The following is an 18037-nucleotide window of genomic DNA, read 5'->3' on the forward strand; positions in this document are numbered from 1 at the left end:
AGAAAGTTTTAGTTGTATCATTGCATTAAAAAGTCGTGCGTTCCATTAAGTGCGAGGCTATGAAGGCTTTGTACGTCGCCGCCAGTAATCAAAGAGTAGATTAACGTTTCACGGATACCCCTGTGAGCTTTGTGGTATTCTCTTATTAGTATTTCACTTCCCAGTTAAAGTAGTTAAAGAGATTTTTCCCCAATGACTGACGCTGCAGATTTTCTCAAAGATCCGCCCCTATCATAATTCCTAAAATATTATCAAACAAAGATTCCAGTACTCTATAACATATCAAATTCTGTATGTATGAAAATATAAGATATGGGATAATATTATTAGATCCTCTAGTTGTTGCTCTTTTGTTTATACCGGGTTAAAGAGTGAGAAGTTTGTGTCGTCTATAGCGGTGGTCCGAGGAGTCACCAGTAGGGGGTTGCCTGGGGGGTTAGTGGACTGTGCTCCGTGTGATCTGCTCTGGTAACTATGGAATATACTTGAAAAATCACGCGTTATTGGAAGAGCAATGGGGTGAGTGTCTCTGTAAAGTATGTTGGTAACTTAGGTTTGTGATCTAGTGGTGAGGATAAATGAAAATGATGATATTTAGAGAAGATATCGATTTAGAACGGGGCAGTTGAGCCCAGCTGTGGTGGATGGGTCGGCCCCTCCTCCTTCCCTCTGCTTTTTCCCACACATAATTATGTCGTTTTGGGGGAGATATTCGTTGTAGATCTTTAATATATTGAGAAATTCCGTAAAATAAGCCTAGAGGATGGTATATCAGTGATGGTGATGAAGCAAGAGGAGTGTAGGACTAGTGTATTGGGAACAGGAAGAGGTAGACTTCCCGTGATGGTGCGGGGAGTGGAAGTTCTCCCTCTACCACTGCTAGTTACCAGGTATCAGGCTGAAGTATGGCCTGTTTTAATGAAGGCTCTTACCTCTTGAACTAGCAGACTGCCTACAGTTTAGATAAAGGGTTTAATGTTTTATGTTGATCTTACTATTGGAGTAGTTCCTTGACCAATGAAGCTATTCCTCGATTCATTCATAAAACATTACTATTTCCCAAATCGGTATCCACTTTGTCATCATATTTTGTTTTTATTTAAACCTTTTCCAGTTCCAATTATTGAACATAATATATACCTTACCATGCCTTCATTACGGTATTTTTATTTAATATTTTTACATTTATAAACTTGACATTTTTTGCTCTAGTGTCTCAAAGATTCCCTCCCAGACATGTTAATATACATTAGAAATGATTTTTAAACCATATTAATGGAGTTAACAGAATTATTGATCACTATACAAGGTATCTTCAATAAATACAGTTCAAATGCATTTATATAAGGATGAGATGCATATTAAAGATGATTATAATACCTGGAAGGATTAATCTTCACCTTGGTGTGGACCCCCAAAGATGTCCCCACTGCCCACACCCTGAACCCTCTACATTGGAAATACTGTACAGGAAAGTTCTGGGAAAAAACCTAATTTGGGGGGAATTTTATGGTTACATTAGTTTTTTTTATCAGTTTATTTTATTTTTTGTGTGTGTAAAGTTTAAGGACTGGCTACAGTTACCAGCCATCTAAGGGAAAATATCTAAAGAGGGAAACTATTTCTTACCTCAAGAATAAAGCAAATTTGGGTGGAGAAATAGTACATTTTCTATTCATGTTTTCCCCCTAGTTTTTCTTTCATCAAGAAATATGCAGCTGATACTGGTATGCTTGCCACTACAATCTTTGTTTACCAGAGCATCAGGATGCAGCGTCGTTGTTGAAACATTTCCTAGGCATTAATATGGAAATAACGCTGTTGTTTCATACTCACTAATAACAAAGAACAGCAGCAGCAACAACTTCCAAAAATATTTTATAGCTGATAAATTTCTTCCTTCGTATGTTAATAATGATAATAATATCCCAAAAAGGACAACTAAGACATTGATAATAATAATACACCTGTAGTTGGTACGGAGGATTTGCAGTTTTCCAATCCAGTACTGTATAATTATACGTACTGTATGTACAGTACATGTAATCGTTTGACGATTCACTGTATACTAAAAAACAAAACAACATACCGGTACCTACAGTACCTAACCTTTGATGGAAGTTTATTATTACATTATTATTAAATTAGGTTACTAAAAGACTTTTATTAGTTTCATTTGGACAAATGTCAGACAAAACCTCACATGGGGGAAAGTTTATTAATAGGTTTTTGGTGCATATTGTGTTTGTTACTGTATTTTCATATGCAAAAGGGTGTCTTCAAAGCAGTCGTGTTGCAGCAATATTTGTCATTTTTATTTATGGGAAAACTTAGGCACAAAAACCTGAATAATAAAAAAATTATTCATTGAGCTTATTAGCTTTGGCCTTGAGGTAAGATAAATGTTTTCTTCTGCAGAGATTTTGATAGGTAGCTGGATAACCTGGGAAATTGTCCTTAAATAGTATATTAAAGTAATATTTAAAGACCGTAGCATGGGTTATCCAGTCGTCTAATGGAAAATCTATAAATTAAACTTTATTTCTTGCCTCAAGTCTAAGTAGATGGGATGAAATACAAGCACTTTTCATATTCGAGTTTTTGTCCCTATTTGTATAGTAAATACCTGCACAGGTAAGCACAGATGCTGCTGTCACCTGTCCACTTTGATGCCATGTTGTATCTGATGAGTGACAAACACAAAACACAATGTGCACCGACCTATAGAACTTTTCCTGCATAACCAAAGTTATTACTAAACTTTCATCCTAGATTAGGTATATACAGTATGTGTATAGGTTGTTGTGTTAGTTCATGTGTTGAGTACCCTGTACAGTACTGTACTCTATATCCAAATTGATCATTTACATAATACTGTATTAAGAAAATTGCAAAGCCTGTTTACTATATTAATAATTGTGATACCGGTAGTCCTTTTTGGGGGGTATTATTGTAAGAAAGAAACATCATCATTATTACTGTTTTAAGGCACTTGTTTGGATTAACCATGGTCACCTGATGACATGGTATATTAATTGCCTTTAGACAAATTTAAATCAAATTTTACAGCTGATTACTGATACACATTCTATTGCCAACCCATTTTTGGAGTGGGCACTGGGCATTAGCACCCTCTTAGCTGGCAAGACAGTGTCACATTTCCCTGAGGGAAAAAATGTATTTCATATCAGTTTGGGGTATACAGTAGAGGATTGGGATTTAGGAAAGGGATTGCTGTACATTAAATATTGTGTCAGGATAAATCAATTCATCATAGCCAACAAGTACAGTATAGAGGGTTGATTTTCCAGGGCCTAAAACTTTTGTACAGTACCTGGTGTTGTTGGCCCCTGTTCATCAAATATAATTACCTGACTTGATTGTGACCTTATCTAATTCCCTTTGACTGTGACCATTACTTATGGGTGCATCTTGGCCATTCTGTATGTGAGTGTTATTGTGCATAATACAGGTGTCATTCTATGCCAACATTCCCATGCTTCTTCCTGAGTGTAAATGGCTTTTCTTCTTGGCTGGACTAATTAGCTCCACAAGTGCCACAGTATGTAACAGTTTGGAAAATGACTACCTGGTAGTTGCTGAAAAATAATTCAAATTTTTCAATTGTTGTACAGTATAGAATATAAATACCTGTACTGTAGATCTAGTTTGTTGATATTCTGTATCTTTGTTCTTAATATCTGGCAAATATGTTGTAACATTTATCTAAATATTAAGACCAGAAACACACTACTTTTTTCTGCTTGAGTACCAGTATCGGTATGTTTTGGAATAAGTACAGTATATACTGTACCACACTTTGTACTTTCATGTACAGTACCTGTACATAGTTTTGAGGGATAGTATTTTGTACTTCTTCTTAAGTACATTTTTTGATTGAGTAGTGCTGGTACTGTACTTACAGTAATTTTTTTTTCAGTATTGATTATTTTTACTGAATGTGATCCTATTATAAATTATACAGTAGCAATGAATTCAGGGAATTAGTACTGTATCTGCTTTCAGATGAGCAGGTTGTGTTCAGACGACATACAGGTTACAGGGTATACAGTACAGCCAAGTTGGGAGCAGCTGTTGGGTAGTGGCTTTACACAAACTACTAAACATTATTCTGTGTTGTTAGCAGTTGGAAGGCTCATAGTTTAGATATGGCTGTCCCATGCCTTGATGATGAATGGAATTTAATATTCAAAATTGAATTTGCCTGGAATGAGAGCTTCAGCTTCCAGACCTCAGGTTAGGTTGGGAATATGAATGCTTTTGTGCTTAGACTTGGGGGTATTTCCCCATGTTAAGTTAGGGTTATAGCTAATGGGTTTTTTAGGACAAGCCCACAGCACTTGGCTCGGTTTGGATCTTGGTACATCCTATTTTTTAAGATATCGAGTTACTTGTTACTGAGACTGGAGGTGAGTTAATAGATACAGTAACCTTCAACTGTTGCATTTGGGTGAACTTTCTGGTTGAGTGTCACAGTCTGGGGGATCTAAGGTGGCAGCATTGGGGATGAATTGGTAACAACCACCTAACCAATCTTGGAGCAGATATAAGATTATATATTAAGGCTGGCCTTTTCCAGTGTGTATAACAGTAAAAAAAATATAGTTATTTAAGTCTAGTTGTATTTATATACGTATACCCTGGTATATTGTTATCTATAGCTGTTACAGCCTCACATGACTTAAACTGTTACAATGCCAGATATACTATAGGTATTGTATTGTATATTGGAATTGGTCAGTCACTTGTATGACTGGGTGTAATAAAATTATGAACCAGATCCTTCTAATTTTCCACAAGAAAAAATGGGAGACGGGAGTAGGGTCAAGTTGGGCTTCAGGAACGGGGGCTTCCAGTATGTGGTAGATTGACTGGTACCTGACTCATTTTAAGAAATAATGTAACATAATACTAAAAGTTAAAATTTTTATTAAGGTTAAGATGGAAAGTGTTTAGTAACATGGTTGAGTTAAAGGAGTACAGTACTGTACCTGTATTTAGTTCTTGACATTCGAGTGGATAAGTGAGGGAATTCCCAATGTTGTACAGTAAGAGGATTACCTCCATTAAGTGATGAGGTGCAGCTTGAAGAGGGTCCTTGTTAGATGTCTATTAAACACAAGGATATATTCTGTCATGTTCCTTCTCAGGAAAGTTTTAGGACTGTCTGAGATATCAGGTTAGGTAAAACCTATGACTACAGTAGTAGTTCAAGATACATCTTTGTCAGATGAAATTGGCTTTGAGAATTTTTATTAAGCTGTTGGGGATACAATTAAAGATGAAAAGTTTTCACTGATGTATTTGGCCAATCTTTTAAGTGCGACTAGAAAAATACTTAGACAAATTCTACATGTGGCTATTCTATCAGGGAAATGAGTCACCACAGTGAACGAATTATTTAAGCAGCGGTATTTAATAAATTTGGCGTACAGTAGTATGTACAGTAATATGCTAGTTAGAAATAACTTAAATATAGTAAAAGATAGGCCTACAGTATTATGATTTCTTCAAAGGGTTTCATTATTTTTTTGATTTTGTATCAATTTTGTTTCTGTTTGGCTTATTTATTTTGACGGCTAAAAACAAAGATTTGTAGATTGTACTATATGATAATTTAATGGCTGCTATTTTCTTTTTTCAGAGGTGGTTCACCACAGCCCGGCTCTACCTTGGGAAAGTCGTGTTTATTTCTCAACGACATCGGCTCTCCAGTGGGGGACTTGTGATCCGTCGGGAACCTCAGCCGTCACCCCCAAGAGCAGTGTTACTTGATGTGCCTTCATGATCAATCCAATTTGCTCATAAATGAAAAGATTAAATTATTTTGTGCAGTTTTGTGTATGGGGAGGTCAGCCTAGCAAAAGATTAATAAAAATTGGGACAGAGATGTCTGTCAACATGATCGATATCTAGATGGTGCTTAGAGAGGAAAAATGTGAGTCACAATAATGACAGAGATTGATCGATTTTTATAAGAAAGCACCTAACCCTATACGGCTGCCCCCCTTTTTTTTTAACTCAAATCTCGATGGCGCCTTAAGTGAAATTTCGTTCTTCCGTATTTGAGTGTGTAAAGGTAAGACAGTAATAGTTAAGAAGAGACATCCCCCTGCCAATGATGGGTGACGGACAGGAAGACACAGGAGGAGGAGGAGGAGGAGACGGGGGTACTGTCGCCATTCAAGATACGAGCCAGGCAATAACACGGCTTCAGGATCTGGAGCGGCTCTTCCTCTCTGGGCCTGCTGAAACAAGTGGCCAGAGTTACTCTGTTGAAACCCTTTTGGATGTGCTCTTGGTTCTGTTTGATGAGTGCACAAACTCATCATTGAGACGTGAGAAGACCGTGTCTGACTTCATTGAATATGGTAAGTGTAATCATATTTTGTCACCTGTACAGTAGTGTATTTGCTAAGATTATTTCATTACCCGTGCATGTTCATTGTAAACAGTTGTAGTTTTGTGTGCATGGTGGACTAGATTTATAGCTATACTGTACTTTGTGTAGAGAAGAGACTGAATAGCTACTGTAGCAAGTACAGTACATTGGTTTGGAATAAGAGTAGTGGATGAGTGGAACAAGTTACCAAACATCATCATTAACTCGAATACACTGGATTGCTTCAAACATGGGTTGGATGGATATATGAGCGATAGGTGTTGGGTGTAAATGGGACCGCCCAGTATGGGCCAATAGGCCCGCTGCAGTTTCTTCCATTCTTATGTAATGGTGTTGGGTACCGTAACTGGTACAGTATTATATTTTGATTACTTGAAGTGTTTAAAAGTTACATTAAGAATGGTAAATACAGTACAGTAGATTATGTTTACAAGAAAAGTTCGTGTTTAATACTGTACTTTACATGCATTTTTGGAAGAATTGTAAAGCCATTATGTACTGAATATACAATAAAAAAAAGTTAACTGCTACTATTAGCAACTTCGAATTTTGTTCATCTTTATTTGGGAATTTTTGACAAGAACAGTATGTAAATACAGTACCTGTATAAAGAAAGTGAATGGAGGAAGTGAGGTTCTACATACAGCAATTACAATAGGTGGAAATTTTAGGTTTTTAATATGATGAACAAACATCAATATATTTGGATGTACGTAAAGAAGACAATTATATGTTATTACAGTACTGTGCAGTACTATTAAATAAAGGTTATAGAGTACTCTACAGGTGTGAATATTCACACCTGCACGGTTTCCCTAAAGTGCTCTACCCTACTGTCAGTTTATTAGAATATTGTCTAAATAGTACTGTAACATCTCGGCCAACTGTGACCTTGAACATGAGTCCCCCGCTAATTGTAACATCAAAACTGAGTGTAAAATGTTATTTTAATTCCAACCATGTTGACCCTCTATAATAGCCAACTGTTGACCATGTCTCGTTACCTGAACGCTCTTAAAGTCACAACCACTCGACTCAATTGTACCTGTGACTTAGATTTTGTTAGATCAGCTTTACAGTAGTTAGCCCCAAACACTGACACCCCTGACTACCCAACATAAACTGCAGGGGTGTGCATACAGCATATCAAGTTAAGCAAAACTACCGGTTCATCCAAGATCTAAGAATAACCACTACAATAATTCAGCCATCCCATACACAGTACAGTACTGTACTTATACAGTACAACAATCCACTTCATGAACTGTATTGTCTAAGTTACTTATGGTGTTTAGTGATGCCTTTTTGTCATTGTCCAGATCTTTCACTGTTGTCTCCGGTGTTTTCTTCACATCACTTATGTAGTGTTATATGATAATAGATCTGTGTACAGTCCTGTACAGTATCTGTAAATTGTGCAGTAATAAATTGTCATGATGTCTTAAACATTGTGATCTGAGATCAGTGGTCTTGTGTCCCCAATTCTCAACAATAAACTGGGTTAAACTACAGCTCTTCCCCGACTTACGACCTACTCGACTTAGGACCACCCGCACTTATGACCTGCCTCATTCGTACCAAAATTTTGTCAAATTACGTATTTTCGAGTCCCAACGTCGGTACACAGACAAAATTTTCGTTTGTAATTCACTTTAAAATGGTTGGCAAGCTTAAAAGTGAGAGTTTGTGGTGCTGAGAAGAAAAAGAGACATCCATTTTAGATTTTCTATGTATTATTTTAGCATTTTCGGCTTACGGCCATTTCGACTTACGACCTGGATTTGGGTCCCTAACCCCGTCGTTAGTCGGGGAGGAGCTGTATTTGTGTTATTATCACAGTAGTAGTAGTATGGTATTAGTACAGTAGTCATGAGTTAGTGTTATGACTGTAGCTACCTTGCCTCAAAGAGGTTGGTGAGATACAGTATTTGAATGACCCTGTGTGTTTCTGCACCATCGCCAATAATGTATAGTACAGTAATGAAGTACTGTACAGTATATCTCAACCAAATCTGACCAAACTTTTTTGGGGAGCCAAAAACATCAAGGTGCGGTGATCAGAAAATACATTTTTCACAATAACTCTGGGAATGAATCATTGTAGAAGGGTGGGACTAATTGCGGTAGATTCGCCGAGGAAATACACATCAAATGTCATTGATGTTTTCCCTGTGATATCAATTTTATCCAGAAAATTCCATCAAAGTTGATGATGCTTTCACAAAAAAGACACTGATTGTATCACCTATGGGGACCCCTTGGGGTGCCGCGAAAATTTTGTGCCGTGATAAGTCAAGATCAAATTAAAAGGACATAAAACTGTGCTTACTGTACCTGATTGCCTTCTTATTTTGGTTGTTAGTACTGCACAGAATTACGAAACTATCTCTTGTCTCTCTCTTATGTGTGTGTGAGGGATAATAATAAAATAATAATGATAACGGTTTATTGAACGAGCATGGCAGCCGGAAGGCTGAAAATATAGTTACATAATTGGGGAATGGGTCTCTTGATTGACAAATGATATACAAGTAACATAAGTGATACAAATACTGTATGATATATAGTGAGTTTGGTAAGGAGTTGGGATATAGCAGGAAGGGGGGGGGGACAACTCAGCCAATCTGGTGCGCTTACAGGACACGTCTTGTCTCACTAAGGGCTGACTGTGTGTGCTATTCTTTACCTCCCACACCAATATCTTAACCCGTTACTGCAATATTATATCTACCTTATGTCACACACTTCATTCCCCGCCTTTTGCACTCCCTCTTTCAATTCCATCTTAGACAATTTTATTCTATTTTCTCGGGGATGTGAAGAGCAGGAACGACCTTGGGCCGTCATGAACATATCTTGTAGGGAGGGAAGAAAGCAAATGGACAAACGAGTGGGGAGAAGAGCAGGTAGTGCATTAAATGGGACGTGGGAAATGATTGATAATGAGAAGATGAAATAGAAAGGTTGGGAGAAGATGGTGAAAAGGAGCAGGAGATGAGGGAATGGGGTGTCAGTGAGGGGCCAGTCGTGTCAGGGAGCCACCAGGGCGCCAAATGTGTCGCAGGGGAGTGGGTTTGTGCCCCTGGTGAAACGTACCGTACCGAGTTATGCAGCTCCACTACTGTAAACATAGTATGTGTTGGTGTACGAGTGCTGTGTCTTGGTGTATCGGGGTTTACGTTCACGAGTCCAAACTTGCATTCTGCTGTGTTTTGTTGGCGAAGAATTCTGGAGCTCCCGCGTTTTTAGTCCCTCTGGTGAACGCTTTTTGTTTTCCTTGGACTTTGGAGCTTCTGTGTTGTATCCTGTTTTTGGTTCATATCCTTTGATGGTACAGTATTTTTATGTGTTACGGTATATCAGTTACTGTGGGTTTTTTTGTGAGGGTTAGCGTAGGTTAGGAGTTTGTTTTCAATTTAACGATGGAGATTTTTTAGTACACAGGAATAGTAACCTCGTAAACGAAAATAAAATTGTCCTGTTACTTGCTGAGCACAAAGGAAGGAAGATAAGATGAAATAGATATTCATTGATTTGTCATACAAGTTTACATTGATTCAGTATGTATGTTAATGTAGGCAATATAGGACTGCGGGTATACAATATACACACCTCTAAGTTCATGTGATGTATGAAAAGGTAGGTACGGTAGGTGACCCCTCTCTTGTTGTATCCCTGAGAGAAAGGAACAGATACATGAGGTCCAGTTGTGGCTTTGTGGTGCCCTGGGATGGTATGTGGGGGTAGAGGTAGGGAGGGGCTATGCGGGGGTAGGGTGGAGTGGGCAGGCCTGGTGTGGCAGATCAATTACTTCCCTGAGTCAATATCCACTGAATGACAGCGTGTGGTCCAGGCCTGCCCCCCCTCCCCAACCTGTTCCGTCCCTTTCCATCCTCAGCCTACTTCACCCCGTCCCTCCGCCCCTCTCTATCCTCTGCCCTTCTTCCCAACCTCTCACATCCTTTCTTAGCCCCTTCCCTAGCGCCCCTCCCCACTCGCTCGTGCCTCCCCGTATCCCTGGCCAGCCCCCCTCCTCTGATACCGGCCTGCCACACCTCCGCCAGTCCTACTCCCCATCCTCATTATACAGTAACTTACCCAGCAGTACCACTTCATACTATGAGCACCACTCAAATATTAAAATTACAGGTGGTCCAAAATGAAGCCCTAAGATTCGTCACAGGTGAGAGGTACCCCTTCACCAGAACCACAGCCGAGATACATAGAGACCTGAGAATAAAACCCATCAACCAGCAGCTGCACACCCTGGCCAGCAGAATCTGGCAAAAGATGGAACGATCAGAGCAAGAACTCCTTCAAAGACTCCCACCAGATAATGACAACAACCATACATGGTTCCCAAAAAGTTAACAAATCTCAAAAGGTCCATTACCACCCCCGATCTACTTGGTCAGGCAATAGACAACCTCCCTAGATCAGCATCCGCCAGTAGGGTCGGCGGAATATGAAATAAGGCCCTCAAAACACCCATATATGGGACAGGGTAGGATGTCTAGTGCCTGTACCGACAGACAATAACTAACCCATGACACAATCCTAACACACTATTAGCTTAACTAGGCGGTCAGCCCTCCCTCTCTTACCTCCTCCTAAATTTTTTCAATTTCCGAACTATAACTTCCTTCCCCCACCTCTAATCTTCTTTCACACCTCTTTTCTCTACAAAAAAAAAACTACCCAACCCGACCCCGCCCCCTCCCCTCCTCTGCCCCCGCCCCCTCCCCACCTTCCTCTACTCCCGCCCCCTCCCCTACCCTCCTCTACCCCCCGGCCACAGTTCTAAATTAGCGGTACACAGGGTGAATCTAGATCCTCATGAAACGACCTGAATAATTTCTTGTGGATGTTTCATGAACCTATTACAGTAGTAGTATGATTAGACCTCGTGATATAATTATTTACTTGGTTTTCCTTTTGGTTTTATGATACTACTTCCGGTACACCTTTCTTTTATTTTTCTGAGGTGTATAAAGTTAATAGACCAGAAACGGTTAGATTGACGGTCGAATATATACATATATTTTTAAGGTTGCTGTCATAAGTCGCTGTGTATCCTGGTCATCCCCCTGTCTTTGGTCAAGTTGTTTTTGTGTATATGCGCTTGGCGACGAACTTTGTCCCTCGTCAGTTGTTTTAATTCCTTGGTTTAATATAGTGGGAGAGGGGGGAATAGGGGGGGTGAGGGAGGTCATTCTCTGGTGTAGGGACAGAGTTCTCTCCCTACGTGGTCGTCATCGTAGAGGGAGTGGGAAGACGACAGAAGGGAGAGAGGAGAAACAAGACATGAATGGGTGGTGAGGGGGAGTGTGGGGTTCGGCTTGGCGCTCTCTGTGCCATTCTTGAGGTCACTAGTCACACACTACCTTAGTCGCTCACATCACCCCTCCGCCACCCCATACCTCCTCCCGTTCCCCTCCCCACACACCGACCCCTATCCGCTTACCGTATTATAATTGACCTTGCTCTACCTACCTGCCCTTACTCTTGTCTCGCTCAGGTTCGCCCCTCCCTTAAGCTCTGAGTCACAACAATGAATGGTCTTACCCTCTAAGTCTCTCTACCCGTAACAGTTCATTACACCGCTATACCTACCCAATCTACCTCACCCTGTTGACTCTACCTGTTACTCCACACCTTGTTTATACATATCCATTATTCCACACCTGTTATACCTATCCACAACACATCCAGCCACATTACTACTGGTACACTCTGCCACACCCAGTCACATTAGTACACTGCCACACCCAGTCACATTAGTACACTGCCACACCCAGTCACATTAGTACACTGCCACACCCAGTCACATTAGTACACTTTACACCACACCCAGTCACATAATTACACTGCCACACCCAGTCACATTAGTACACTCTGCCACACCCAGTCACATTAGTACACTCTGCCACACCCAGTCACATTAGTACACTCTGTCACACACCTGCCACACCCAGTCACATTAGTACATTCTGCCACACCAGTCACATTAGTACACTTTGCCACACCCAGCCACATTAGTACACTCTGCCACACCCCAGTCACATTAGTACACTCTGCCACACCCAGTCACATTAGTACACACTCTGCCACACCCAGTCACATTAGTACACTCTGCCACACCCAGTCACATTAGTACACTCTGCCACACCCAGTCACATTAGTACACTCTGCCACACCCAGTCACATTAGTACACTCTGCCACACCCAGTCACATTAGTACACTCTGCCACACCCAGTCACATTAGTACACTGCCACACCCAGCCCCTGCAATACACCACGCCAAACCCAGTACTACACCGAATCTAATATATCAAACCACTACACCACACCCAAGCGCTACACTAACTCTACACACAACACCCAGGCACTACTACACTACACTACACCCAGCCACTCCACTGTACTTGGCTGCGCGCAGCTTGTACATTATTTGTTTGATTGTTAGGTGTAAGTCTCAGTGTTAGCTCTCCGGGGACAGTTTACAGTTTGGAAGTAATTTTTTCAACTTCTATATGTCTCGCAGGAAGAGGCGAATGCATATTGCGTGAGGTGTTGGGCGGGGGTATCTTAAACACCGGAGCCAAACGTTTAAAAGCCGTTTGGGACATCCGCATGGACCGGGCAAGGCGTGTGGGATGTTGCATGATGACTTGAACCTAATGGTGCCCTGCATTACAGGTGTGCTGCGCCACAAGACCTGTGGGGTAGTTTAGGGTGACGTGACTCTAGTGATGTCACATGACATGTACAGTTTTTGATACAGAATGACATGAACCTAGTGACGTCCTGCACTACAGGTGAGTGTGGTGCGTTACAGTGGGCGCCGCGGCAAGTTAACGGGAGACTACCAAAACAATGGCGGGTCTGTCCTGGCGGGGATGGCCCTCAACCAAACGTCGGAATGTTTTTGTTGAGGCCTCATATCGGCCGTGGCGGCGTCTTGTGGCCCTCACGACCCGTGGGGGATTATTCATGGTCGTCCACGCTCCCTCCCACACCCACAAACAAACATACCCAAGAGGATCCTTTCATTTATCATCAGCTTTCAACACTGGCTCAGGCCCTGTGGATACCGCTGCTATTATTACTTATTGTCCATAATGGTAAGTCGGATTCATTAAACTGCGCCAATGGTATCGTATGGGTTTGTGTAACTAGAGGTCAATGTAGGTTGCTGCTCTTGCTGTACAAGAGGACCTCCGCTATCAGAGGAGAGGTGGGGTTAAAGTCCGCCCCAAGTATACCCCCTATGAGCGTGTCACTGACTGTCGAGGGAAACGCCAGGATATGTTGACAGTTTATCCTGTTCTTAAGGTATGAACCCAAGTTACCTTCCGCAAATTGACAATACGATCAATAATGGTGTAGCTATTACCCTAAAAAAAACTCTATAACTATTGGGATTCCCGCTGGAGTCGATTATTCTGTTCTTACGATTATATTACTGGATAAAGAGGGTAGCTAATGCGCTCTTTACATCGGGAAGACAAGCGCTCAAATTGCAGCACGTAATTGCTTCCTGATACTCCGTTATAGTCTTTATTTTGCCCTGCCTCGTAGTAGAGCGGGCAAGAAGTAAGCGAGCCTGTCTGTACAGTATGTCTAGTTGTGAACACGAAATAGGATGAACTTACTGAGCTAGTGATTCGACCATTAGCCCATATGTTTTATATACGATAATAAGTACATTTTTGTATGATTATATCTTGTTCACTAATAGGAGTGCTCGACTGACTTTTATGGACGCGATGACTCCAAGAAATAGGAATTGATTTTTATGAAACTTCGTGTGTGATCCTGTCCCAAACAGACCTGATGGAGGGGGGAGGGGTTCAGTTGTCAGTGTTTTCCCGTCTATTATAGGACGTTGTGGGCTGTAGTCATGGTTATTATTATTATTGATTTGAATGTTCTTCTCTAGCATATATTCTATTACCCTTTTCCACTTTTTTTTAATACTACTAGTGTGTCGTGCATATGTTACAGTAGAAAGTTGCTTCATGTGTGCTGCTTAGGGACTAGATGGGTGGATATTGCTACAGGATGACGTTATGTATATATGAGTAGATATAAGGCTTTGCACTGCATGTATTCTTTTCACTTATATGTATAGCTGAAACATTTCTTAGACTGATTCACGTATTTATTTAGTATACTTTGTTTTATATTACAAACATAAGACTTGATATAATGCGTGTGTAATATTGTGTGTCTAGAAGCACTTGAGTTACCCAAGATTGATTGATTGAGGTAATTACATCCCTGGCGACACAGCAGCTTAGGCCATATTATGCCGGCGACTCAAAAAAAAAGCTTCGAAGACTGAAACCAAATAATGCAAGGTAAAAAAAAAGCAAGATGTTCCCTGAAACTGACGTGCTGGGCTGAAGGAAAAATCTTAAGTGTGGCTGAGAAGGACTACACCATCAACCTAAGGAGACATGAGGGTGTAGGGGCATCAAGAAGATCACTTTACCGAGGCTTTGTTAAATACCGTAGTTGTATGTACAGTAGGGCGAGATGACGTTACACGGGGAAGGTAAGGATGAAGTATTTGGCAAAGCTCAATTCATTGTTGATGGATTAAGGTCGAGCCATCAACTTGACAGACACATTGTTAGCTCGGTAAACAGTTGGGTGATGGACACGTTACCGTAGGCGTCTTCTGTATTATATTTTACCGAGACTCGTCAGCCGTCTTGGTGGTTAAGTTGTCCTGTATGTCGTAGGTGCGTGATGAATCTGTCTGTTGGGGGGGGGGGCATATAGCAGAAGTTAGTGTGCCTAGAGTCGCTTACGGCAATCACTATCAACCAAGTTTTAATAAAGCTAGACAGTAGAATAAACATCGAAGGATTAAATGCTTTATTTACCAAATCTTCTTAATCTTGTGGGATATATAAACCACGCTATTAGAACAATGGCTGGCCATAGTTCTAGCTATATACTGTACTGTTGGGCGCTATGCTCTTAGTGTCGCAATTTAAGGGATTAGGTAACGCGTTAGTGGCTGCAGTTGGCTGTCTCTTCATCATGGTTTCCCGCTTGGTGCCTATAAATATTACCTTTGGTTGGCATTCCTCCGTGACGGAGGTTCCCCCCGGTGGCTCAGGGGGAGGGGGCGAGGAGGAACTATTTTTGGCTGCACGGTTAGCGTAGAGCTTACCGGTGGGCGGGGGTGAGGGTGGAAGACGCCGCTCCCCCGCACCCTTACCATTCTTGCACGTCTCCGCAGCGTCAGGTTCTTGCTGCTGCTGCCGCGTTATCTTGGTGAGTCGTGGATGTTCCTCGACTCTCCCCGCGGAGTTGCACCACGCCCCTGCGAATCTCCATCATCCCTACCTGCCTTTTTCTCATTTGTCTACCTCGGTTTTATGACTTTCCTTTGGGTCGTTGTTTGCTCCGTATGAGTATGGAACTAGAAGTAAGCCGCCTCTGAGCTCCACGTGTCGGCAGCCGCTGTTTAGAGTTGCAACTAAAGGCAGTTTTTATTAGGCGAGCAACGTGATTAAGGTGTGCTCCTTTGTTGTAGAGTGGGTCGGCGAGGCAGGAGTGGGCAAGCAAGGGTGGCGTGATGGTAGTAGCTCCCCCACTCACCTACCTACCTCCCTCTCCACCCCTCCCAAGTCTGGCACGTGGCTGCCCGCCGGGGTGAGAGCAGGAAAGCTGCCAACACACCTATACCTCCTCACACACTAATGTTCTCAACACTACCCTACACTACAAGGCTGCCCGGTACACACCTATACTCTGTGTGGTAATTGGTAGCATTATGGACAATAATTATTCATAATCCCGGTGCTGATGATGACGGTGGCAGGGAATCAATGTGGCACAAGTAAACATTTATCAGAGTACCCAAGGTAAAGGGGCCACTTACTGTTGTTTAAGTATGGTCGAGTAAGTTTAAATGGAATGTGTAGGATGGACCCTGAAGAGAAATTATGAGAGGGTTTAACATTCAGCCGTAGTGCCAGGCTTCATGGCTCCCTGGGAAAGTGCCCCTGGATTTTATAGTATTTACGAGCGTTTCAAAGTACATAGTTTATTTTATTGAATTATCGTAAAGTTCCTTGTCTCGTATCTTACGCCAGACGACGATGAGGAGTTCATTTTTGGCACCGATGACCCATACCTGCCAGGGTTAATTTAATTAGTTTTTTTTTTCTTATCATTTTCCAAGGTAATATTCATTTATAACTTACCAAATACAGTAGTTATAATAGGTATTGAACTCAGTAGTGTTAAGCCATCATCGCTTTGGGGGATTCCACGATTAATACGACTGACGGCTGCTCTTTAAATTTGACATCGGATGGTACGGTACAGTATATATAGCTAGTTACCTTATAGAATCTCTTGGCTTGTATTACAGTACATGCCAGATAGTAGACAGAGATTTATAACAGCTATAAGAAGGAATTAGATGCCATTTTCAGAGACCTAGTTTGATAATAATCCTACCTTTTACAAACTAAGTCCTCAGAATGTTGACCTTTTTGCTTCACCGGTAATGTACAGTATTTAGAATCGTTTTTAAGTGAATGGAATAAAGAATCTTCTTGTTATCCGGAGTGAAAAATCTTGATTCTCGTCGTGCATTATATTATGTGACTCAGCGGGATATTTGTCTTTGTGTGTGATGGCGTATCGTACCGTATATATCAGGGGTGTTTTGGCTTACCCGACTCTGTGTTAGGGAACCGTCGTGTTGATTTTGTTTAATGTAGAACTGTATTGCCTTTGATAGAGTCTCCTTGGGGATGGTTCTTGAGCATTTTTATTGTTATTGAATTAGTGTTGAGAAAGCATTAGTATCGGAGTTTCCTTTTAAGGGGATTTTCTCATTGTAGGAATAGCGTCCTATCATACAGGAAGAAAGCCTCCCAGGAAATGTTATGTGAGTTTTGTATCTGTAGTTTAAGCTTATGGTCTATTAACACCAAAAAAAATAGCATCGATTCCAGTAACACTAAATGGAGACTTGGGGTGATTCTTAGTTGGTATGTTTACAGTACAGGAAAGCTTATGGTGTGTTCAAAGGCTGGGGCCCCTATGGTTAATGAGCTCCACGGTTGAGTTGCAGGTGGTAGAGAGAGAGTATTTTAAATGTATTAGTGGCGGGTCAGGTCAACACAACATGGCGTAGTGGTAAGTGATGTTTGGACAGTGGATGAGGCGGGGCGGGTTTAGCTGCTAGAGATACTAATAAAGTCTTGTATGCTGGAGCCAATGTCACTGTGTATGCGAATAGTGGAAAATTATTGGTGGAGCTGTGAGTAGGGCGGTGACAGCCAGTCAAGTCTCACCTCCCGCGCCGGGCCACTTATCAGCCTCGCTCCTCTCTCCTCACTCTGTAATGATTTTAAATGATAACTATTTATGGGCACTCACGTCACCACTCCTGTCTCCTCTCCCCACTTTCGGGTGGAAACCTGGAGCAGTTTGGGCATTACAGCATCCACCCTTGAGGCAGAGGTAGCCCCAGCTTGGCCGCATACAGTAGAGTACAGCGACAGGTGTTGAGGTGTTCGTCTCTTACCATCATCCAGAGTAATGCCACCACCACCTGGAGTGCCTCTTTTGTTGTG

The 18037-nt window shown here is 41.5% G+C and overlaps 1 long non-coding RNA gene across 1 annotated transcript in view; it reads left to right on the forward strand.

The window, feature by feature from the left end:
• The first annotated feature begins 419 nt into the window (after window positions 1–419).
• Window positions 420–18037, forward strand: part of LOC121860207 — a 46894-nt gene continuing 29276 nt past the window's right edge. Inside the window, exons 1-2 of the long non-coding RNA XR_006087838.1 lie at window positions 420–519; window positions 5666–6392. This is a non-coding gene — a long non-coding RNA (uncharacterized LOC121860207). The remainder of the gene's footprint in view (window positions 520–5665; window positions 6393–18037) is intronic.

Source organism: Homarus americanus, unplaced genomic scaffold (genome assembly GCF_018991925.1).
Source record: "Homarus americanus isolate GMGI-L3 unplaced genomic scaffold, GMGI_Hamer_2.0 scaffold21914, whole genome shotgun sequence".
Lineage (NCBI taxonomy): Eukaryota > Metazoa > Arthropoda > Malacostraca > Decapoda > Nephropidae > Homarus > Homarus americanus.